Source organism: Schistocerca americana, chromosome 3 (genome assembly GCF_021461395.2).
Source record: "Schistocerca americana isolate TAMUIC-IGC-003095 chromosome 3, iqSchAmer2.1, whole genome shotgun sequence".
In the NCBI taxonomy this organism is placed as follows: Eukaryota; Metazoa; Arthropoda; class Insecta; order Orthoptera; family Acrididae; genus Schistocerca; species Schistocerca americana.
In genome coordinates, this window is record NC_060121.1 from 514,703,948 (window position 1) to 514,729,529 (window position 25,582).

Below are 25,582 nucleotides of genomic sequence, written 5' to 3' on the forward strand. Positions count from 1 at the left end.
ACTTTTCGATGCAGTCGCACATCCTCATCCGTAAAAATGAAGCCAGGGCCGACAGTGTTCCTGGGTGCATTACATGTTCCCACCTCCCTCCATATGACGGTACGTTCAGTATTGTCGAAGTTGATCGTTTTGGCGTTCCAGGTGCTGTGGTTTTGAGTTGCGTAATGTTGCAAGACGTACTGACCTCCAAATCTTTGAATATGGTATACTCACCCGTCGGCGTTATTTGACATTGTAGTATTCCACAGATGCGTCTTTTCGGGAGTGCGTTCTGTCCCAACTTAATTTTTACAGATAGTAGTTCGTTTCCGCATCTAACAGTGTAGGGCCGCGCGGGATTAGCCGAGCGGTCTGATGGCGCTGCAGTCATGCACTGTGCGGCTGGTCCCGGCGGAGGTTCGAGTCCTCCCTCGGGCATGGGTGTATGTGTTTGTCCTTAGGATAATTAAGGTTGAGTAGTGTGTAAGCTTAGGGATTGATGATCTTAGCAGTTAAGTCCCGTAAAGATTTTACTCACATTTGAACATTCTAACAGTGTAGATGGAGGAGCTCCTGGAACGAAAGGATGTTCTGCAAATGGACTGGCCTGCCCGAGCCACCTTAAACCCCATCGACCACGTGTGGGATGCATTGAAGACATGTACTGCAGGAAGTTCACATGCACCAACGACCACCCAGCATTGCCAGCTTTGCAGGTGGAGGAACGGAACGCACTACCACAACAACTCCTTACCAAAATCAGATTTTCACTCTGCAGCAGTGTGTGCGCTGATATGAAACTGTCTGGCAGATTAAAACTGTGTACCGGACCGAGACTCGAACTCGGTACCTTTGCCTTTCGCGGGCAAGTGCTATGAACTCAGTTTTTTTTTATTACAGAGGGCAGCTAACCCTCTGACCGAACACGCTGAGCTACCTTGGCTTGTCCGATGACACATGTTGTGGTTTTTCCTTGATCCGTTCACTCAGTTTTTTATTACAGAGGGTAGCTAAACCCTTTGACCGAACACGCTGAGCTACCGCGCCGGCTTCTTTTTGTTCGTTGTTGATCGTTGTGTTTGGTCTTTGCGGACGTCACATGACATCCGTTCAAGTTTTTTGTTGATCCATCCGCTCAGTTTTCTCTATTACAGAGGCCAACCAGCTCTCTGACCGAACATGCTGAGCTACCGTGCCGGCACCAACTGAGCTACCCAAGCACGACTCACGCGCCGTCCTCACAGCGTTAATTCCGCCAGTAGCTCAGTTGGTAGAGCACTTGTCCGCGAAAGGCAAAGGTTCCGAGTTCGAGTCTCGGTCCGGCACAAAGTTTTAATCTGCCAGAAAGTTTCACTCCTTACCAACCTTGTGGTCAGTATGGGATCATACTCACTCACACTGACACACATGCATACACACGTCTGTGCCCCTTCATGGTGGCACCATATTGGGACATAGGCTGCGTTTTCTGAGTGGTCTCATTTAATCCTAAAGCATTTATAAAATTATCGTTTTTTGCCCACAGCGTTTACCCCTTCTCAGATAATACTCCGTTCAAACTGGACGCCATTATGAGCAGTGATTATCTGACTAAAGCGTTTTGAAACGGGAACTTTAATTCTGATTACCATGCATATCGATGTGAGCGGCAGGAAGTGGAGATTCGCTCGCTGGTTGGATGGAGAGACAGTAAAGGGAGAGGTGGGCGGTGGAGCAGTTCCCAGAAAGCGTGTCTGCTGGCCCGGGTATTCCCGGCGTGGCGGCGTGCCAGCGGCGGGAGCGGAACCTCGGACCGGGCCGGCGCGGCAGAACGCAGCCGGTCGCCCACGCGCCCATTGAAGGCGCTTCCCAGAAGGCGTGACGTCACGCCGTAGGCGCCGCTACCCGTGGCTGCCGCGGCCAGACCTGCCGCCCGGTTGGTCGGCTGCTCCGGCCGCTCTGTCGGGCCTCGCGTTTCGCAGCCCGTTTACTGGTCTGCTTGTTTGCTCTCTCTGGGTTAAGGAGGGCCGTGACGCTATGCCGGCGGTATTCCGCTTGTCGGACCGCGTCTATCAGTGACACAGCAAGAAGCCGACTTGAAAGGGTCACGTCTTTTTCGTTTTCCCGGGCACCTCTCTTTCCTGCTCTCTCCTGTCCCCCCTTCACCTCCCCGCCTCTTCCCCTGCCCGCCCCTCTCCGTCTGGCTCACCTGGCTCCGCCATCTATGCTCCCAGACAGGTATCCCGGAAGAGGCAGATGAATCCTAAAGACAATGAATTTGCCCTGCAAAACATTGTGTTATTATCTCATTAAAGTCCCCATGAGTGTACTGCCAAGTGATCTAATAAAATACTTACTTTCTCAGGACGAAGAGTAATTAATTTGGGAGTGGGTTCTTCAACAGATCCTTGCGACACTACTCCACTGACGATCGTGGCATAAACCCTTGTCAAAGTGCCAGCATATTATTTATTTAACCTCACCTCATTAAGGCCATCAAATATATATAAATGACCTAGTAGATAGTGTCGGAAGTTGCATGCGGCTTTTCGCGGATGATGCTGTAGTATACAGAGAAGTTGCAGTATTAGAAAATTTTGTGAAATGCAGGAAGATCTGCAGCGGATAGGCACTTGGTGCAGGGAGTGGCAACTGACCCTTAACATAGACAAATGTAATGTATTGCGAATACATAGAAAGAAGGATCCTTTATTGTATGATTATATGATAGCGGAACAAACACTGGTAGCAGTTACTTCTGTAAAATATCTGGGAGTATGCGTACGGAACGATTTGAAGTGGAATGATCACATAAAATTAATTGTTGGTAAGGCGGGTGGCAGGTTGAGATTCATTGGGAGAGTCCTTAGAAAATGTAGTCCATCAACAAAGGAGGTGGCTTACAAAACACTCATTCGGTCTATGCTTGAGTATTGCTCATCAGTGTGGGATGACAGAGGAGATAGAGAAGATCCAAAGAAGAGCGGCGCGTTTCGTCACAGGGTTATTTGGTAAGCGTGATAGCGTTACGGAGATGTTTAGGAAACTCAAATGGCAGACTCTGCAAGAGAGGCGCTCTGCATCGCGGTGTAGCTTGCTCGCCAGGTTTCGAGAGGGTGCGTTTCTGGATGAGGTATCGAATATAGTGCTTCCCGCTACTTATACCTCCCGAGGAGATCACGAATGTAAAATTAGAGAGATTCGAGCGAGCACGGAGGCTTTCCGGTGTTCGTTCTTCCCGCGAACCTTACGCGACTGGAACAAGAAAGGGAGGTAATGCAGTGGCACGTAAAGTTCCCTCCGCCACACACCATTGGGTGGCTTGCGGAGTATAAATGTAGATGTAGATGTATTTTTATTTACGACTGAGGACAGTGTACTGAACAACATTACATCAGTGTTTGCTTAATATTCTTACCAATAATTGTACATATTAGAAATAGTATGTTTTTAGGTTGATTAGCACCTCGAAGTACATGCGACAGGAGCAAGCCATTGATGCTTATTTTCCCACAGGCAGCAAGTTAGGTGCTTCAGTGTGGACGTGTAGACGCAAAACGGGCAGTCTATACAGATGGGCGTACTCATCTTAGTGCAGAAAACGTCAGGCTATAACAGCACAACACAGACTGATGGGCCTCAAAAGCACAGGTAAACACAAGAACTAGACCTGGGTTCGTCTTTGGTTACATTACTTTGGTATAATAGGACAGACGTTTGTGGAACCTCTTCTCCTGACGGCGGAACAGTGTTTTGCAGCGCTGTTATGTTGATATTACATGATAGTCCCATACAAGTCATATCACTGAAGTTCTCTTATAAGCTTCTTTCAGATGCCACAGAAAAAGTATAGACACCCATTAAAAAAAAAAGAGAGAGAGATCAAAATCAAAATCAGTATCGTAATTCGGCGACTATAAACGATACAAATTAAATTCGTCAGAAAGGAAGCCAAGGAATTTTGCAGAGTGAGAAAGAAGTGGCAGATGAAATATTAGCGTGGAGTGTGTGGTGTCGTATACGCTCGATTGTGCTGACAATGTACATGAGGAATACAAATGGTTCAAATGGCTCTGAGCACTATGCGACTTAACTTCTGAGGTCATCAGTCGCCTAGAACTTAGAACTAATTAAACCTAACTAACCTAAGGACATCACACACGTCCATGCCCCAGGCAAGATTCGAATCTGCGACCGTAGCGGTCACTCGGTTCCAGACTGTAGCGCCTAGAACCGCACGGCCAATCCGGCCGGCATGAGGAATACACTGATGACGATCGTGCTTGACAGGTGAAACTGATACTGAAACAGATGTCGAGCCATGTCTGCTGTAACATGACGAAAATTGCACCTCGATGTATTTATTCATTATCTATACATCTGGGGTGGTGTGTCTTAAATGTCTCACCCCGTATGCGGAGAAGATGAGCGCTGTTACCACGTTATCGTTATTATTGTGATTTGCATTCACCGTTCCGGATAACGTAACTGGCTTTATCACTAAACAGTTTTTCGAGCCAATAAGACATTTGTGAAGATATTCCGTACATTTGTATCTTCATTACTAGGCGACACTGTAGTAGTGTTCCAAACGCCTCTCGGTAACCTAGGAACACGGAAAACATCTGTTCGCCAGTGTTTTACACTGCATAATGTCCTGTGTGAACAGGGCGACGTGTTTTTCATGTGTTCTATACTTCTTGACTACGTGCTACTGTGACGAGTTTTCCTTTCTCAAGGGACGCCATTGTTTCCGAACACGATTTTGCAGCTGAGAGATGTGTTAACGATACTGGTCTACAGTTTTGTAATTTGTCCTTTCACCCCCATTATAGAGATAACCAACATCCGCTTTCCTCTAGTCGTTTCAATTATTATGCTGTGGTATAACTGTAAGTTAAGAAGGAAGCTAATTGTGCGATGTCTTTTTAACTCCCTGTTTTTTCTTGTGGCGCTGGGTATGAATGCTGCGAGTACACAACGTTAGTGTAGTGCCTCTCGGAAAGTGGGCGATCTTAAACTATTGCACTACCCGTCATTCAAAAAACTATCATAACCACTTCCAACTACTTCATTGTACAATTTGCTCCTCCCGTGGTTATATTACTACGCCATTGTATCTTGACATTGCCAACATAATGCTGCATTCAATTTTCTCCGCAAGCTATCTGTTTCTGTTACGCGTACCAGACATGCCGAACAGCATTGCGTTTGCAGGTAAAAGTAGTTACAAACGGATTATGAATATGCAAACAGCCTTGATTCACTATGCTAATCTCTACTAACCGTATCAGCAGTTCTACACTGACTGGATTATCCTCAGAGATCTGTTCACGCTTAACATTACATTTAGTTTATACTGAGCACGCTGGAACGGTTCTGCAATGATGAAATCTAAAAAAATAATTCAAAAATATTTATAAATAAATACTGCGTACCATAGATAGGTGATATTATGATGGACGTTTTCCAGTCATCGGCGCATGACATGCAAACGTAGTAGGGCGAGCTTCACTCGAAACCAACAAGAAACCTACCACTGGTGGAAAACTTGCGAGGTAAACTGAAACTGCGAAATTGTCTCTCGAGTATTAAACCTTTACACTTTTGGTAATTACAAGTAGATGTAAGTGTAATGATTTATTTACATAAAGAAGTAAGATGCACTCTCTTTGTAAGAACCTGGAGCAAACAACTGCAAAATAAGAGGAATTTTTTTCCAAATGTCTCTAAATTAAAGGGAGTAGCATTAAAAGTTGTTACGAATCACTTCCAATTAAATGGAGAAATTTTATTTTGTATCTTCTTAAAAAATAATTTTAAGTGAAGTACATTTTTTGGAAAGTTATTGTCATACTCGGAAAGGTCAGTAAGAATACTAAACATTTTTGTTTACTTTTTCGGTAGCGTTATTGTGTTACTGACGAGTTTTCGTTCTTATTTACTTAAAATGCTCATATTTTTTAAGACTGAATGTCTCGATCTGAAATTAAGGAAACTGCACAAAAAAGGGCCTTAAGGGAGAAAATTAAAAGTGTCATTGATGTAGAGAAAAGTTTTTTTGTCGGAACTGACTTCTGGGACTCAGTGCATTCCTTCGCGTTATACTTTTCATGATAAAGTGACCAAATGTTGAGAGAACTTTAAAGCTTCTGCCATAATGAAATGTAAAATATTTTTAGGTCTCATCGTAGCAAAACCGTTGCAGTGTGATGTTTGCTGCCAGCTAAATGTAATTTTAAACGAGGACAGCCGTCCGATGATGAACCTGTCAGTTCGAATCCGCTAACGACGCTACTTATCCTTAATGAATAACTTCATTAGTGGGTGTTGTTACTTTAAGTCGAGAATTAACCCACATTTTCACACAGCCAGGATCCACCACGGTGATCTTCGATATATATAGCATTTCAGGAACGCATTTTGGAAGCTCTGTTCGACAATATAGCAACTCTCATCACTAGCTATATGCGTCGCTGTGTCGCCCTAAAGTAATCCAGTTTACGTAATTAATGAGCTGTTATGCGTTGCATTTCTCTTCAAATTTTTGTTAACTATGCATGATACAGACAGTGGTTACGTAAGAGGAAGCTATCGTTATCCTGGAGGTTTGCTTGAAAGTCACAGTGCTTTTCCTGGTGTGGTCCTGTTGGAGACTGTTGGCTTCCTGTGACTTTTGAACTGTAATTACATTGCCAATTAAAGCGAAACCTACATTTTTATGTAGACTCTGAACCGCAGTGGAATTCGGCAGTGGTTTTTTTTTTTTTTTTTTTTACGTTAACAAACTTTGGCAGAACTGACAGATAAATATCCCACGAGTCGCCGGCGATCGAACCCAACACCTTGGTTGCGCAGTCATTTCACCACTGAGCGCCTCGCTCTTTCAGCGTATGTCTTGAGACTGAAAGTGACACTGTGAGTGAGGCTACGTTTACAACGGCACTCGACGGAGGACGCTGCGTCCACTCATAACCGCTGATATCAGAGTCTCCGTTAAGCCGGAAGCGGGCGACCATAAAAGCCGTCCACGCCGTGACCGCTCACATGACTCACACGCTTGTGTCACCGCGTGCCACGTTTAACGACTCGCGTGCTGCGTGCGACGGCTTAACGGGCTATTCATTTCCGAGATCTTTATCTTGAAGCTTTTTTTGTTCTTTTGTTACCATCTACTTTTCTGCTGTAAAGTTTAAAGGGCTTTAGAGTCGTTATCTCCTACTTACCCACATACCTCTTAGGACATGTGGTGCGTGGCGGAGGCTTGTGTGTGTGTGCCACCATCAGTTCTTCGTTCTCCCACTTCCTGATTCAGCCGCGAACAGTACTTGGTTCAAATGGCTCTGAGCACTATGGGACTTAACATCTGAGGTTATCAGTCTCCTAGAACTTAGAACTACTTAAACCTAACTAACCTAAGGACATCGCATACATCCATGCCCGAGGCAGTATTCGAACCTGCGACCGTAGCGGTCACGCGGCTCCAGACTGAAGCGCCTAGAACCGAACGGCGCGAACAGTACTCTGACAAAGTTCGCGAGGTGGCCGTGCGACTGGATCTCCCATTCCGAGCCGCGCGGGATTAGCCGAGCGGTCTTGGGCGCTGCAGTCATGGACTGTGCGGCTGGTCCCGGCGGAGGTTCGAGTCCTCCCTCGGGCTTGGATGTGTGTGTGCTTGTCCTTAGGATAATTTAGGTTAAGTAGTGTGTAAGCTTAGCGACTGATGACCTTGGCAGTTAAGTCCCATAAGATTTCACACACATTCCCCTTCCGATCCAACGCCTTGGGATATGCTGCATTGAGCCCATAGCGTACTAGCACAGAAAAGTGATCAGCTGTTCTGTTCCGTTGTCCTCAGCCGTACGTACACAGAGACAGCACCTTATCTCTGCTTAACTTACGGTGCGTGTGCGTTGATTGCCCTTGATGTTACTGACATTCAAAAGCTTCCACTACCTCAGAATTTCTTCCAAGACCGTAAGTTTCTGTTCAGAGGTAGTTGTAATGAGACTCCTCTATCAGCTTCTTCAATTTGTGCACCGCCTTTTGAATTACTCTCTACATAGTCACGGAGTACTGAAAATCACGTGGATGAAGCACGCACATCGAAAAAAGTTTTGCATCACCTCGGTTCCGAGAGTTCCGGAACCTGAACAAAAAATTGGAGTAGAGATCGGCATAAACATAATTTCCGCCCTTTTTATTGCTCATGAAAACCACACAATGCAAGTTGTACCACCATACAGAGAGACCGTCAGAGGTGGTGGCCCAGATTGCTGTACACACCGGTACCTCTAATACCCAGTAGCACGTCCTCTTGCATTGATGCATGCCTGTATTCGTAGTGGCATACTATTCACAAATTCGTCAAGGCACTGTTGGTCCAGATTGTCCCACTCCTCAACGGCGATTCAGCGTAGATCCCTCGGAGTGGTTGGTGGGTCACATCGTCCATAAACAGCCCTTTTCAATCTATCCCAGGCATGTTAGATAGGGTTCATGTCTGGAGAACATGCTGGCCACTCTAGTCGAGCGATGTCGTTATCCTGAAGGAAGTCATTCACAAGATATGCACGATGGGGGCGCGAATTGTCGTCCATGAGAACCAATGCCTCGCCAATATGCTGCCGTTATGGTTGCACTATCGATCGGAGGATGGCATTCACGTATCGTACAATCGTTACGGCGCCTTCCATGACCACCAGAGCGTTCATCGGCCCACATAATGCCACCCCAAAACATCAGTGAACCTCCAACTTGCTGCACTCGCTGCACAGTGTTTCTAAGGTTTCAGCCTGACCAGGTTGCCTCCATACACGTCTCCGACTGTTGTCTGGTTGAAGGCATATGCGACACTCATCGGTGAAGAGAAAGTGATGCCAATCGTGAGCGGTCCATTCGGCATGTTGTTGGGCCCATCTGTGCCGCGCTGCATGGTGTCGTGTTTGCAAAGATGGATCTCGCCATAGACGTCGGGAGTGAAGTTGTGCATCATGCAGCCTATTGCACACAGTTTGAATCGTAACACGACGTCCTGTGTCTGCACGAAAAGCATTATTGAACATGGTGGCGTTGCTGACAGGGTTCCTCCCACCCATAATCGGTAGGTAGCGGTCATCCACTGCAGTAGTAGCCCTTGGGCGGCCTGAGCGAGGCATGTTATCGAGAGTTCCTGTCTCTCTATATCTCCTCCATGTCCGGACATCATCGCTTTGGTTTATTCCGAGACGCCTGGACACTTCCCTTGTTGAGAGCCCTTCCTGGCACAAAGTAACAATGCGGACGCGATCGAACTGCGGTTGGTTGGTTGGTTGGTTTTGGGGAAGGAGACCAGACAGCGTGGTCATCGGTCTCATCGGATTAGGGAAGGAAGTCGGCCGTGCCCTTTCAGAGGAACCATCCCGGCATTTGCCTAGAGTGATTTAGGGAAATCACGGAAAACCTAAATCAGGATGGCCGGACGTGGGATTGAACCGTCGTCCTCCCGAATGCGAGTCCAGTGTCTAACCACTGCGCCACCTCGCTCGGTCGAACTGCGGCATTGACCGTCTAGGCATGGGCGAACTACAGACAACACGAGCCGTGTTTCTCCTTCTTGGTAGAATGACTGGAACTGGGCGGCTGTCGGACCCCCTCCGTCTAATAGGCGCTGCTCATGCATGGTTGTTTACATCTTAGGGCGGGTTTAGTGACATCTCTGAACAGTCAAATGGACTGTGTCTCTGATATAATATCCACAGTCAAAGTCTATTTTCAGAAGTTCTGGGAACCGGGGTGATGCAAAACTTTTTTTGGTGTGTGTATTAGAAATATATATGTTGTGAAACTTCATGGAATACGGCAGTGCAGTATCTGAGACACTGTGGTGATCATCAATAGCCGCACGCCGGGAAGAATGAAGTCGCAAACTGCGATTATGGTTCCGCATCAGCTGTAGAATATTTCAGATGAAATGAAAATTTCTGCCTGTCCTGCGACGGATCTCAGCCTGGCACAAATTTTCATTTGTTCTGAAATATTCTACAGCTGGTAAGGAACCACAATCGCAATTTGCGTGTTCGTTCTTCATGGAATTAATCGCTTCTTTGCTGTAGCTGACACAGATATAAATTATTATTATTGATGTTTTTGTTGTTGTTGTTGCTGCTGCTGGTTGAAACAACAATATCATCTAGCCGTACACAGTGGGTATATTTGATCAACTTCATACCTGTCAGATTAAGTAATGTTTAGTGATGAGACCGAAGAATATTAACGAGGACGTTGAACGAGGGCGTTGTTTGTTTCTCAGTGTAAATTGAAGCTTGCTTTATTCTTTTAAATACAGCTTTCCAGTACTATTATAGACGCCATCGCCCCTACCACAACCACCACCACTGTTATCATTGTCATCAGCCATTTGACGTTGACTGCTAGATAAGTGCGCCGCCGAAACTTCGGCATACAGTACGGTCTTCAGATGTACGCATCATTATTGATGGTGGTGTTCTTGCATGTGATCTAAAGCCATATACCAGATTTCATTAGGTCGAAGTCGAGGTCTTTTATCTCTCTGAACGCTGTTACGGACTTCCTTCGTCTATTTACTATTCATTCGCGAGACTCATGTGCTGCCCACTTACATTCCACTCCAATCTGTTCTCCGATCCGTTTCTTTCTTTTTGAGCGTCTCCTAGAAATTTCCAACATACAAATATAAATTTATTGCTGAATGACCTAAGTTTTTAAACGATTTTCATGTCAAAGCTCTGTGTTTCCACTGCCATTAGTTAAAACTCGTGATACACACGGGTTGTAAACTTCCTGTTTCAGACAAGCCGGAAGCTCTTTCCTGGAAAACCCTCTTCAATTTACCAACGTCACTCTAGCCACTTTTAATCAACTGTTTATTGCTTTTGGATCCCATTTAGACATTGTTTCGAGCTCCCGTTAATGCAACAACTAATCAACTGGTTCTGTGAAGTCATCGTTGATTTGCGCGTTTTCTCTTCGATTCCTTCATTGTACACTACTCTAGAGTTATTGTAACTGATTTTCAAACCACTTTCAAAACTGCTGTTTTAATTCAAGTAGTGCTTTCTTGCAGATTACTGTTATTAGTCTAATTATGCTGACAGAAGGACGGCTGGAGACTCGTATTCGAAATGAGCAGAGTTCAGATCACGTTGTGGCCATCGCCATTCAAATTTAGCACAACTTCCCCTGGTCAGTGCAGAAGACTGAAGGGAGTGTACCAACAAAACCAACGCCAACTCCTTTCCCTATCATTGACCAGTTTGTCCCACACAAGTGTAAGTCATCATAGATAGAGGTAGAACTCCATATATTCTTTGTCATCTCCGACGTAATCCTCCTCTTTCCCTTCGTCGTTACCACAACCACACCAACAGCAACAACACCACCACCACCACCACCAACAACAACAACATCAACAACAGCACCAATAACCACTACAACCGCTTCCACATTTTGGAGCAAATTAGGATTTTTTACTTTATCTCCACGCTATTGGCCTTCTCCTCCTCTTACTCCCCCCTCCATCTACCCCTCCTCTTCCCCCTCCTTGTTTTTTCGCTCTTCCTCATCATTAGATCACCAACATCTTTACCACCACCACCCCCACCGTATTATTGGGCAGATAAGTGTCTTACTGTATGTTTATTCTTCTTGACTACGTGATCCTCTTCCTCATTCTTCTTCGCCATCACGACCACGACCTCCATCACGAACTATATTTTTTTCCTTACTTGTTCTCCACTTTTCCGCCACCGCCGCCGTCGTTGTTGTCGTTATCTTCCTCCTCCTCCTCCTCCTCCTCCTTCTTCACTTTTTTCTCATTATCATCATCGCTATCATTATCATAATATTCAGCTACCACTGCTATGTTTTTTGTTTTTGATTACATAAGAATCTTACTGTCAGTTATTCTTCTGCACTGTGTCCTCCTCCTCCTTTTCTTCCTCTACTTCCTCCTCATTATAATAATCATTGTCATCATGATCATAATGTTGAGCTACCACTGCTACATTTTTCAATAAACAATCTTACATTCTTTTTTTCTTCTGCTCTTTGTTCGCCTCCTCCCCCTCCTCGTCCTCATTCTCCTCTTCACCCTCCTCACTATTATCATAATAGTCAGCTGTCACTGCTGCGTCTTTGTGCGAATAACAATCTTAGTGTCTTTTTCTTTCTCCTGTCTGTTCTCTTTCTACTTCTCCTCCTCCTCTTCCTCCTCCTCCTCCTCCTCCTCCTCCTACTTCTTCAACTTTTACTCAACATCTTCGCTATTACCATAACGGCCTCTGTCACCAGAATTACACTTTTCTTACTTTTTCTCTACTTACTTTTTTTCTACTTCCTCCTGCTCCCACTCCTCCTCAACACAATCAACATCGTCATCGTCATCATTGTCAGCGTCAGCCACCATTGATGCGTCTTTGAGAATGTAAGAAACTCCTACCCTTTTTCGCGGAAAAGAAGGGGGAGGAGGTGCGCCTAGGCCCCCGATTAAAGCCGGCTAAAATAAATCGCGTGATTCGAGAATCTGGGCACGCATCGGGCTCGGGTGGGCAGCGTGCCTAGAGAGGCGCCGCGACGCCTTGGCCCGGGCATTGCCTCTGGCGCGGCGCGGCCCGTCTCGTCGCGGAAAGTGCCAGAACGTAGGGCGCTGCGTGTGTGTGCGTGCCGCACATGGCAAGGCCAGTGCGTGCGCCTCAAGGCCGGCGCTTCCGGGCGGCGCGCGAGGCGGGGTCAGCCCCCTGGCTGGCGCGGCGCCCGCCGACGCGCGCCCTGCCAGCCGCCAGCTGCTCGCCGCTAGCCACTAGCTGCCTCTGCTGCTACCGTGCGGGTGACGCGCCGGAATGCGGCCTGTCCCAGCACCGTGTTTACTCCCCGCGTTTCGTCACAGCGTCTAAATAGGAAACCACCGCGACATTAGCCGTGCCAACACCAATGCGTTTTCAGTGATGTATACACTGAGGTAACAAAAGTCACGGGATAGCGATATGCACATATAGGGTGTTACAAAAAGGTACGGCCAAACTTTCAGGAAACATTCCTCTCACACAAAGCAAGAAAATATGTTACGTGGACATGTGTCCGGAAACGCTTACTTTCCATGTTAGAGCTCATTTTATTACTTCTCTTCAAATCACACCAATCATGGAATGGAAACACACAGCAACAGAACGTACCAGCGTGACTTCAAACACTTTGTTACAGGAAATGCTCAAAATGTCCTCCGTTAGCGAGGATACATGCGTCCACCCTCCGTCGCATGGAATCCCTGATGCACTGATGCAGCCCTGGAGAATGGCGTATTGTATCACAGCCGTCCACAATACGAGCACGAATAGTCTCTACATTTGGTACCGGGGTTGCGTAGACAAGAGCTTTCAAATGCCCCCATAAGTGAAAGTCAAGAGGGTTGAGGTCAGGAGAGCGTGGAGGCCATGGAATTGGTCCGCCTGTACCAATCCATCGGTCACCGAATGTGTTGTTGAGAAGCGTACGAACACTTCGACTGAAATGTGCAGGAGCTCCATCGTGCATGAACCGCATGTTGTGTCGTACTTGTAAAGGCACATGTTCTAGCAGCACAGGTAGAGTATCCCGTATGAAATCATGATAACGTGCTCCATTGAGCGTAGCTGGAAGAACATGGGGCCCAATCAAGACATCACCAACAATGCCTGCCCAAACGTTCACAGAAAATCTGTGTTGATGACGTGATTGCACAATTGCGTGCGGATTCTCGTCAGCCCACACATGTTGATTGTGAAAATTTACAATTTGATCATCAGAATCGAGGAAGTACAGTACATACTGACGAAACTAAAATGAGCTCTAACGTGGAAATTAAGCGTTTCCGGACACATGTCCACATAACATCTTTTCTTTATTTGTGTGTGAGGAATGTTTCCTGAAAGTTTGGCCGTACCTTTTTGTAACACCCTGTATACAGATGGCCGATTATCACGTACACAAGGTATGAAAGGGCAGTGCATTGGCGGAGCTGTCATTTGCACCCAGGTGATTCGTGTGAAAGCGTTTCGCAAGTGATCATGGCCGCATGACGGGAATTACCAGATTTTGAATGCAAAATGGTAGTTGGGGCTGGACGTATAGGAGATACCATTTCAGAAATCGTTAGGGAATTCAATATGCCGAGACCCACAGTGTCAAGAGTGTGCCGAGAATACCAAATTTCAGGCATTGCCTCTCACTACTGACAACGAAGTTACCGACGGTCTTCACTTTACGACCGAGAGTAGCGGCGTTTGCGTAGAGTTGTCAGTGCTCACAGACAAGCATCAGTGCGTGAAATAACCGCAGAAATCAGTGTGGGACGTACGACTAACGTATCCTTTAGGACAGTGCAGCGAAATGTGGCTTTAATGGTCAATGGCAGCAGACAACCGATACAAGTACCTTTTTTGACGGCAGCACATAGCCTGCGGTGCGTCTCCTAGGCGCGTGACCATAGGTTCGTTTGAGCAGTTGTCTGCGGGCTCGTGCGCATGCGCATAGCTGAATTCGCGTATGAGCAGTGCCTTCTCCCGCTTCTGGCTACTTGAAGCGTGGCTGTTTGCCGTATGAGCAGTAGCATCAAGTAGCCAGATGCTACCCGGAAAAAATTTTCCGGCGCACCCAAGCTGCCAGATCCGCGCATGCGCAGAGCAAGCTGAAGTATAGTGGGGGGGATTCATTCTCCACGTGACCCGTGTATATGTTTCGTGATATTGGTGTTCTGTCTTCTTTTACACCTCCCACGTCAAATGAAAACAAAACAGATAACTGTGGCCGGGAGCCATGAAGTGAATTAATATATATTCTCATAATGATGAAAGACCAAAGTAAGTTAGTAGTTTCAATTTTGTGATTTTGTATTATTTCCACATTATTAGCAATCGACCATTAATGTCTTAATGAAGCTATTTCTGTCAGTTTTATAGAGAATTTTGCTTCTATTACTTTTTTCCGCTGAGGCACTTAGTTCATTTGAAACGAAGTGTTTCATTCCGCACTATTGGCTATTTTCAGCTTCGTTCAATTTCAAGTGCAAATTTTCATTTTCCAGGAGGAATGACATTACACCATAAGAAAGAACCAAACATGAGAATACAGTGCTGGACCTATAAGAAAATTGGTATCACGAAAACCACATAGAAAAACTGAATATCAGGTACCTCAGAGTGCATCTGGACATAGAAATGTGCAATTAGAGCAGAATGAAGCATTTTAGTATGGTTTATGAAATGCCGATGCTGCTGGAGTAGTCTCTGATGTTCTGTTCCTTTTATGATACTGCAGGATCTCTTAATGCTATCTATATACGTACGAACATACGTAAACATTGACTTGAAGCTGACTAAGTAGGCAAATTTGGTCAGCACTTTTGAACTAAATATTTTGTTTCTAATATATTGACAGCTGTAGCAGAATTTTACAAATCTGCCTTCCGTGAAACAATGTTTTTCGATCACAAGGCACTTGTTTAGTACTTCCTCTAGGCCTGAAGTTCTTTCTTAATTTATGTTTACATCTTAAATTTATAGAATGCCGCTAAATTGTAGACTGGCAGCATACCGTGTTTTATCGTTTTAACTCCCCACATCGCTTTATATTTCTTCCTAGAATAGAATATAAACTGTCAGTTGTACTGATTCTTTGCCTCACAGACAACCTTGTTAATTTTTTGCACATTTTGAAATAGTGTGAAATTTATCGTCCTTTATTCTGCTGTTAGCTGCTGAAGAAACTGTTTAATTTTTTTTTTCAAACAAATTTATATTCCATCCTCTAGCTTTTTGCAGTGTTGTGCCGGCCGGGGTGGCCGAGCGGTTCTAGGCGCTACAGTCTGGAACCGCGCGACCGCAACGGTCGCAGGTTCGAATCCTGCCTCGGGCATGGATGTGTGTGATGTCCTTAGGTTAGTTAGGTTTAAGTAGTTCTAAGTTCTAGGGGACTGATGACCACAGTAGTTAAGTCCCATAGTGCTCAGACCCATTGGAACCATTTTTGCAGTGCTGTGTAGATGTAAACCTGATTGGAAATGCTGCATAACAATATTGTAAGTACGAATTAAAAAAAGAAAAATCTCAGAGTCACCATTTAGCAAAATGCAAAACTGCTTCCTTATTTGCATTCCTTATCTGGGTAGAACTGATAACACAACTGCTCCAGGTACAACTCCCTAGATCCTCTCAACGACATGCCATAGCGCTGCACATGGTCATTTGATACCCCACCACGCACGAAATTCCACACAGAAATGTGACGAAAAGCGTATGAGCGGAGCAAGCAGCAAGCACGGACTGCCTACGTCATCGTAGCTGCGCATGCGCAGTACAGCCTGTTGTCTGGCGCTGTCTGGCAACTGCTCGAACGAACCTCATATCCCTTGGACGCTAGACGGCTGGAAAACAGCGACCTGGTCAGATGAGACCCGGTTCCAGTTGGTAAGAGCTGACTGTAGGCTTCGAGTGTGACGCAGACCTCACGAAGTTATGGACCGAAATCATCAACAAGCCACTGTCCAATCTTGTGTGGTTCCATTGCAATGTGGGCTGTGTTTACATAAAATGGCATGGATTTTCTGGTCCAACTGAACCGATCAATAACTGCAAATGGCTGTTCCGCTATTTGGAGAACATTAACGATGGAATTGTTATGGATGACAATGCGCCATGTCACCGGGCCACACTTGTTCGAAATTGGTTTGAAGAACATAGTGGACAATTCGAGTTATGATTTGGCCACACAGATCACGCTACATGAGTCCCATCGAACATTTATGGGACGTAATAGAGAGATCAGTTCTCGCACAGCATCCTGCACCCAACAAAACTTCCGCAATTATGGACAGCCATAGATGCTGCATGCCTGAGTGTTTCTGCAGGGGGCTTTCAACGACTTGTAGAGTCCATGCCACATCGAACTGTTGCCGAACAACAGAAAATTCGACAAGATCTTAGGGAGAATCCCATGACTTTTGTCATCTCAGTGGTTCAAATGGTTCAAATTGTTCTGAGCACTATGGGACGCAACTGCTGTGGCCATCAGTCCCCTAGAACTTAGAACTACTTAAACCTAACTAACCTAAGAACGTCACACACATCCATGCCCGAGGCAGGATTCGAACCTGCGACCGCAGCGGTCGCGCGATTCCAGACTGTAGCGCTTAGAACCGCTCGGCCATTACGGCCGGCCATCTCAGTGTATACCGGCAGTATATAGCAGCTGATGCGTGTTTTTCATTATATTTAACTGAAAAATATAAAACGAATATAAAATATGGTAAAAATTCATTAAAAACAATAAATTTAATTCCAAATGGTTCAAATGGCTCTGAGCACTATGGGACTCAACTGCTGAGGTCATTAGTCCCCTAGAACTTAGAACTAGTTAAACCTAACTAACCTAAGGACATCACAAACATCCATGCCCGAGGCAAGATTCGAACCTGCGACCGTAGCGGCCTTGCGGTTCCAGGCTGCAGCGCCTTTAACCGCACGGCCACTTCGGCCGGCTTTAATTCCAAAATTTGAAGTATACAGTATACTACTTTGTGATAATATTTTCAGTCGGGTGGCGTAAAATAGCCCCCCTCCCCTCCATTTGCACTGCTTGGATAAAAGGCGTCGAGTCGTTTCCGGAAAGCAATTTTGACTAATTTATTTAATGCTATTGTATTTTATCGTAGCCTCGCGCTCGAGATAAATGAGGAACATCATATTTAAGAAACCCTACTGTTGCATTATTAATATACTAAAAAAATAATACTTTTGACAACAGTTGCAGTGAGGCAGGATGATTTTTCATTGTGTTTTTTCACGACACTGCAAGTATACAGTGCCGGCTGATGTTAATAATGGTTCAAATGGCTCTGAGCACTATGGGACTTAACATCTGAGGTCATCAGTCCCCTAGAACTTAGAACTACTTGAACCTAACTAACCTAAGGACATCACACACATCCATGCCGGAGGCGGTAGCGCGGTTCCAAACTGAAGCGCCTAGAACCGCTCGGCCAAACCAGCCGGCACTGATGTTAATAATATTATGTTACCTGACTATGATAGTTGATCGAAAATACTAGGTTCTCTGTTACCTATTGTCGGTGGTTCTGACCTATTACTTTTTGCAAATATCTGCAAGCTTCGGGGCACCACATTGTAATTGTCATAGACACAACAATTTACTTAAATTCTACTCTTTGAACAGCCCATTACGACAAAATATGTGCAGGTATTAAGGCGTACTACGAAGCCAGTTTCCGCGGTGGTCTCGCGGTTCTAGGCGCGCAGTCCGGGACCGTGCGACTACTACGGTCGCAGGTTCGAATCCTGCCTCGGGCATGGATGTGTGTGATGTCCTTAGGTTAGTTAGGTTTAAGCAGTTCTAAGTTCTAGGGGACTGATGACCACAGCAGTTGAGTCCCATAGTGCTCAGAGCCATTTGAACCATTTGAAGCCAGTTTCGAGAAAATCTCAGAAGTTTTACGTGTCAGTGGTTTAGCGGTGCGTTGCGATTCAAGCTCTGTACTTGCGAGACTTTCGCCGTACCACTGCCATCAGTTTTCGGGCGCTGGTGCAACGCCTCCGGCCAGGCATACAGAACCACCTATTACGTCCGCTGAAAATATGTCAGCGGGTCACCTTTGTCAGAACACACCTGGCAGCCCGGATACCTCACATCGCGCAAATTCTGACCATCGGGCATTGGCTACCAGGCTACAGGGGGCCTTAGGGTATTTTACATTTTCCGGGCGCATCTTCAAAGTCCAGTATGGTGGCCTCACCTTACCGAAGCGGGATGGTGGCGTCACTCTGGTTAACGTGAGCTTTAGGTCCACGGTGCTTTACACCAATACTGTGCTCCGGTTGTGGAAAGGCCCGCGTCATTGGCACATATATCAAAAATGGCTCTGAGCACTATGGGACTTAACTACTGTGGTCATCAGTCCCCTAGAACTTAGAACTACTTAAACCTAACTAACCTAAGGACATCACACACATCCATGCCCGAGGCAGGATTCGAACCTGCGACCGTAGCAGTCGCGCGGTTCCGGACTGCGCGCCTAGAACCGCGAGGCCACCGCGGCCGGCGGCACATATATCACCTCTAGTTATTGGAATACAGGTATATATGCACCGAGCTCCCCAGAACCAGGAAGACGATCGTCCACGACATCTACCTCCTTCTCCGACCGTCCCCATCCTGAACCCTTGTAAGGTGGCTATAATTTCGCACCTTACAAGCACTCATCTACATACTTTGCCTTGATTTACAACCAGAATTAGGTATCATTTGATAGGTTGTACATTGTATATGTGAATACTGACAGTTTCACGTATACCTTGTAGATAACTGTTAACACTTACTGCATGAAAGGTGATGGATTGTCTTTATTATCAAAATGGCGTAATGAATGATTGCTTATACTAGTAGAGGGTGGATCGCCAGTGGAAATGAAACAGCAGGCGTAACTCAGGCCCTGGGTGGAAAAGCCCACACAGGTGTGTTGGTCTGCTTAATATAAGAAGTATCCCAAGACGGACGGTGAGTGCACTTAAGCGCTGAAGCACAATACAGCGGCGGCCGGAAGGATAACCGGATAGTACTTCGGAAACTCTGAAAATCTTGGACGCCACAGACAGGAACGAGGAAGCGTTACTCCGGAAATGACGCAGGCTGGGTTATTTCCGAGGATTTTTACTCTGAGAAGCGTACTATTGGATGAATTCCTAATTAACAGGAATAGGTATTTCCTCGCAAACTTTCCGCGCTGGACGACGAAAGTCTAAAATATGGTTGGTCGGCGTTCGGAAGAATCTTTAGAGAGGGAGAATATTCCGTGGTTTCGAGAATATGATTCGCCTTCTGCAGTTATGAGGAAGGGGAGTCGAGCCTTGCTGGGAAGCCAGCGGTGGAGAGAGAGAGGTCTTACGTTTTGAGCCCCCGTGTCTGATGGTCGCTCAGCATCAGCTTTTGTTGGTACAGACGGGCTTGCTGCCTTTGCTCTCAGGAGATTTTATAGTTAGAACGGTTAGGCACTGTACTGTTGCGAACTTTTACGATTCTGGACCGCCTCTGGGTAGGAAGTTGTCATTGAGTACGCAGCGTTCAGTGATTGAGGCACTTCTGCTGCCTATACTCACGTTGAGACGTTATCTGAACTCCGTCCTTGTTGCTTGTTGCTCGTCTGTAGAATGCAGAGAAGAGAAGACAGTGTTAGATTATACTAGTCAGATGACCGTCTTCTGCCGCCCTAGTTTTGAATGAGTTATTTTTATATTTTGTGGCTGGAGTTCTTCCGTCGTCGCAGACATGTACGAGAACCATCACTCCGACGCACCGGACGCAGTACGTACGGTGGTATTGCTAATTGTTTCGGCTTATTAGGGCTATAAATCTAAAGAGCTGTGATCACTTAACTTTTATTTCTACTGAGGTTGCACACCATTGTAGATCATCTTTCAAAAGTAGTGTCTTCTAGTGTTTGGTACGCAGATTATGTCAGTCATCTCGCGTTATTTATATTAGATCGCGTAGCCATAAAAAGGTGCAAGGTTGGGTAGTTGATCGATATATTAGTTAGGAAATTCATTTGTACCTCTTTATGTCCATTGGAGGTTGACATATAATCATTTTTAATATATAAAGGGGTTTTTAATCTACAGTAAATGTATAAGCAGAAACAGCATTTATCATTTTGCAGTTACTAGTTCCCTTAATCATTCATTTATGTTTATGTTGTAATTTATATGTTAAAGAGCAAGGAGGAGGAGATAGTATCACCAGTAAGCGATCCTAAGATCTGCTTCAGGGGGTAGTCAGACAGGGCCAAATCTTCATTTTCACATTCAGTATTTTCCGTTGCGCACATTCAGTTTACACCCACCTGGAGTAGCATCTTGGAACCTCATCGAAGCGGCGCCATCCTTCGGTCCCAAGGCCTACAGTATGCAAAACCATCCATCAAGCATGCCACACCACTGACACCACAGCGATGTGGTACATTCTAGTCAGTGGCAAATATACTACAAGACAGAAACTGCACCGCATCGCACTGGTGGACTTGCCCCTGAGTCAAGTACAGTGTCGAAGTTACGGATCTACACCGTTTAGATTGTGGAGCAGCAGTACCCTTGTACAGAAGATCGCGGCTTTCTACCTCCGAGTACCCCCACATCACGTCTCTCCTACCATGCCGATGCAGCGTCACGCTACCTGCTTTCCATCATCGAAGTGGCATGCATTACGTGGTTCAGTGGTATGGCTATCAGCTACCTCTTCTGAGACGACATCGTCGACCCGGCGGACTTCTGGACACGTCTCAAATTATCACACCACACCCTCGCCCAATATCGACACTGTCTGGCCACTTCCGCGAACCATTTACAGAGTATCTCCGCCAGTCCGCGCAGGAGCTGGAGTCCCGATGTAACGCGCCACCCGAAACAAGTGAGGCCCCCTCCATAGATAGAGCGGACGTTTTCCTGACGGTGAGGCAACGTCTAACACGGCGCAGCAAGCCTTCCTAGTTTTCTGAACTTCCTTTTCTCTTCATCTTCTAAACATTTTCCCTTCACAGGTTTATTCACGGATGCATTTGCGGCTTATTTGTTTTTCACTTTCATGTGCTCCCCTATAGTAGCCATTTGCTAATCATGTAAAACAAAGAAAAAAGATCAACAACGAAAGTCATTTACTCTGTATAACGTCTTATCATGTTTATTTATTTATTTGTTTCTGAAATATGAGAATACCAAAGACTGTGACTGCTGGAAAAAAAAAGCTTCGTAATTGATGGATCGCTGGATCGAGTCCCGCTCATGTTTTTTTTTTAATTTATATTTTTTACAACACTACTCATATTATTTCATACATATGTTTGAAAGGTAATGTAGTGGAAAGACACGCGTATTTGTGTTAACTGAAACACGTATGTTGTGTGGCGACGATGGCGAGGCATTGCAGAGTCTCTGACCAGAGAGCCATTTATCGTGGCTAGTCTGCGCTTGACCGCGCGAGAGTTGCGAGCGGTACTCTGTCAGTAGTAGTCAAGCAGTACAGTTGCGAGCAGCAGTCAGTAGCAGTAGGGCAGTGCAATAATATCATTAAAATTTATCTGGGGAGGTTACATAACTTTTATTGGTTTCCAATGTCCTTTTCTTCTTTGCAAATTCTTATATCACAACAAATACACTCCTGGAAATGGAAAAAAGAACACATTGACACCGGTGTGTCAGACCCACCATACTTGCTCCGGACACTGCGAGAGGGCTGTACAAGCAATGATCACACGCACGGCACAGCGGACACACCAGGAACCGCGGTGTTGGCCGTCGAATGGCACTAGCTGCGCAGCATTTGTGCACCGCCGCCGTCAGTGTCAGCTCAGTTTGCCGTGGCATACGGAGCTCCATCGCAGTCTTTAACACTGGTAGCATGCCGCGACAGCGTGGACGTGAACCGTATGTGCAGTTGACGGACTTTGAGCGAGGGCGTATAGTGGGCATGCGGGAGGCCGGGTGGACGTACCGCCGAATCGCTCAACACGTGGGGCGTGAGGTCTCCACAGTACATCGATGTTGTCGCCAGTGGTCGGCGGAAGGTGCACGTGCCCGTCGACCTCGGACCGGACCGCAGCGACGCACGGATGCACGCCAAGACCGTAGGATCCTACGCAGTGCCGTAGGGGACTGCACCGCCACTTCCCAGCAAATTAGGGACACTGTTGTTCCTGGGGTATCGGCGAGGACCATTCGCAACCGTCTCCATGAAGCTGGGCTACGGTCCCGCACACCGTTAGGCCGTCTTCCGCTCACGCCCCAACATCGTGCAGCCCGCCTCCAGTGGTGTCGCGACAGGCATGAATGGAGGGACGAATGGAGACGTGTCGTCTTCAGCGATGAGAGTCGCTTCTGCCTTGGTGCCAATGATGGTCGTATGCGTGTTTGGCGCCGTGCAGGTGAGCGCCACAATCAGGACTGCATACGACCGAGGCACACGGGGCCAACACCCGGCATCATGGTGTGGGGAGCGATCTCCTACACTGGCCGTACACCACTGGTGATCGTCGAGGGGACACTGAATAGTGCACGGTACATCCAAACCGTCATCGAACCCATCGTTCTACCATTCCTAGACCGGCAAGGGAACTTGCTGTTCCAACAGGACAATGCACGTCCGCATGTATCCCGTGCCACCCAACGTGCTCTAGAAGGTGTAAGTCAGCTACCCTGGCCAGCAAGATCTCCGGATCTGTCCCCCATTGAGCATGTTTGGGACTGGATGAAGCGTCGTCTCACGCGGTCTGCACGTCCAGCACGAACGCTGGTCCAACTGAGGCGCCAGGTGGAAATGGCATGGCAAGCCGTTCCACAGGACTACATCCAGCATCTCTACGATCGTCTCCATGGGAGAATAGCAGCCTGCATTGCTGCGAAAGGTGGATATACACTGTACTAGTGCCGACATTGTGCCTGCTCTGTTGCCTGTGTCTATGTGCCTGTGGTTCTGTCAGTGTGATCATGTGATGTATCTGACCCCAGGAATGTGTCAATAAAGTTTCCCCTTCCTGGGACAATGAATTCACGGTGTTCTTATTTCAATTTCCAGGAGTGTATTATATTTGTGACTTTCGACAGGTAAACAACCAAACGCATTACGATTTCCGAAATCCCTTCTACCTGCAATCGTGTAAGGTACCGAGAACTGCTTTGCACCTGGACGCTTCGATCTGCAGACACAGGTTTCAGGAACAAGGGACGGGCTTGGAAAACACAAGTCAAACATCGATAAATAAATGAATCAATAACTTCATTCAATAAGACAGTGGCAGAATATGAGGGTAATGTACGTTTAATCATCAGTGTGATTTCGACATTAAAATTTGCAGCATGATATTTTTCATACATAAACGGAAAACACAAATTAAAACAGCATCTACTACAACGAATGAATACAGTTTTCCCCCGTGCATGACTAGTATTCCGAGTTTCTAAGGGAAACCAAAGCTCATTGACGTTTTGAAAAACGTCTCTTCTGACAATTGGCACTCAAACCTTCCGTTACGCATTTTCGTAAATAACGGTGCCGAAAATTGGCGATGTACGATTGAATATACGTTAACAACATCTTCACAAGAAGCAATTTCCCGTTCGTTGTCAGTCCAATAGGAACGAGTTTGAAAGCGCTTGATAAAGTTTTTAACTTGCATAGAAAAATAAAGTTGCGTAATATTTGTTGTAATAATAAAAATTAGTCAACAGCGAAATAACATTGGAAATTCAATAAAATATCATCTGAGTGCACATTTCTCTCCATCATATTAGCTCTCAAATGTAATATGTACGAAATAATATAACTATTGTGGAAAAGAATATAAATTTAAAAAAAAAGTGCGAAACTCAATACAGCAACCACACGACTGCCGCTAGATCGTGTTCAGGGGCACTACGCACCAGTATATCATAGACACGTAAAACTTCTCTTGCGATTTTCTCGAAATCGTCTAAGGAATACACCTCATCGCTCGCACATTATGTTTTTCTAATGGACTATAAAAGTGTACAAACTTTCAAGTAAATCTGTGATCCGAACATCGTGGCCTTCCCTTGTGAGAAGAACAGCTGAACGGAATGGATAGGATCTTTAAATTATAAATTGACTGTGAAGAACAGTAAAACAAAGCCCTGCAGTGCAGTCAAAATAAGTGTTGCGGTGCTGAACGAAAAGGATTAGGAAACGAGACACTAGAAACGATGGACGAGTTTAGCTATTTGAGCAACAAAACAACTGACGAACAACAAGAACAGCGTTCTGAAGTAGTAAATTTGTTAACATCGAATTTAAATTTAAATGTTTGGAAGTATTTTCTGGGGTTATTTGTCTGTGTGTAGCCTTGTAGTGAAGTGAAACTTGGACGATAAACAGTTCAGACAACAAGGGAATTGAAGCTTGCAAACTGTGATGTGACGGAAGGATGTTGGGAATTAAATGAGTAGGTCGTGTAGTAAGTAATGCATCGAGTTGGAGAGGAAAGAGCTTTATGGGACAACTTGAGTGAAAAAAAGGAATTATTGGTAGCACAGATTCTGAGGAGAGAAGGATTACTTAACTTGGCATTGAAGAGAAATGTTAAAATGTTGAAATGTGTGTGAATTCCTAAGGGACCAAGCTGCTGAGCTCATCGGTCCCTAGACGTACACACTACTTCAACTAACTTATGCTAAGAACAACACACACACTCATGCTGGAGGGAGGACTCGAACCTCCGGCGGGAGGGTCCGCGCGATCCGTGACATGGCGCCCTAAACCGCGCGGCAACTCCGCGCGGATGGGGAGAAATGTGCGGCGGCAAAAACTGTAGACGGAGAATAAGGCTTGATTACAGTAAGTATATGAATGCGTGGTGTCTGTTCTTTCAGACATGTCCGGTTCTGATTCGCCTCGATAGACAATGAATCCACCAGCTTCATTGCGGATGGTTAGTTACTTTAACCCTCCTACGACAATCTGGAAGTAGTGAGCATGGAGGAAATCCACGGGGACTGCAGATTGGTGGCGCTAGGTGCGAATGTCGTCGGTCGGGAAGCGTGCGAAGATGGTCCCC

The 25,582-nt window shown here is 46.0% G+C and overlaps 1 protein-coding gene across 1 annotated transcript in view; it reads left to right on the forward strand.

The window, feature by feature from the left end:
- Positions 1-25,582, forward strand: part of LOC124606173 (tRNA dimethylallyltransferase-like) — a 903,559-nt gene that overhangs the window by 541,334 nt on the left and 336,643 nt on the right. The gene's annotated exons all lie outside the window — the stretch shown is intronic.